Here is a 428-nt window from a genome sequence, read left to right on the forward strand (position 1 = left end):
CTTACAATTTTTCCTTCTTCCTTTTTTTCACGCCTTCTTTGATTACTGAAGCACTAGATGGGGGGTCGGGGCCCCCCGGGTTCCCCACAGTTTTACCTGATCGGACGAGACAGATCCTTTGAGGGATCTACCCTTACGTCGTTTTGTTTGTAGGCGTGAGAGTCTTGTTTCAAATCACTTTGGGGATTGTAAGGGTCTCTCCTTTTTTTACCGTAACTAGTCAAATCCTACGTATATGTGGGCTTGGGTTTCCCCATGCTCTCACATTTTGCTGTCCCCCACCAATATTCGCCGTGCCATGTTCTGCGTAAATTGGCACAAATTATTCCAGGGCTAGTTACCTGGAACAGTACGCCTCTGGGTTTTTTGGATTCATTTTTCCGTCCCCTACCCTTTTGCCAAAAAAGGCACAACCTCTGATGAAATGA

The sequence above is a fragment of the Penaeus monodon genome, chromosome 31, assembly GCF_015228065.2.
Source record: "Penaeus monodon isolate SGIC_2016 chromosome 31, NSTDA_Pmon_1, whole genome shotgun sequence".
NCBI classification, from domain to species: domain Eukaryota; kingdom Metazoa; phylum Arthropoda; class Malacostraca; order Decapoda; family Penaeidae; genus Penaeus; species Penaeus monodon.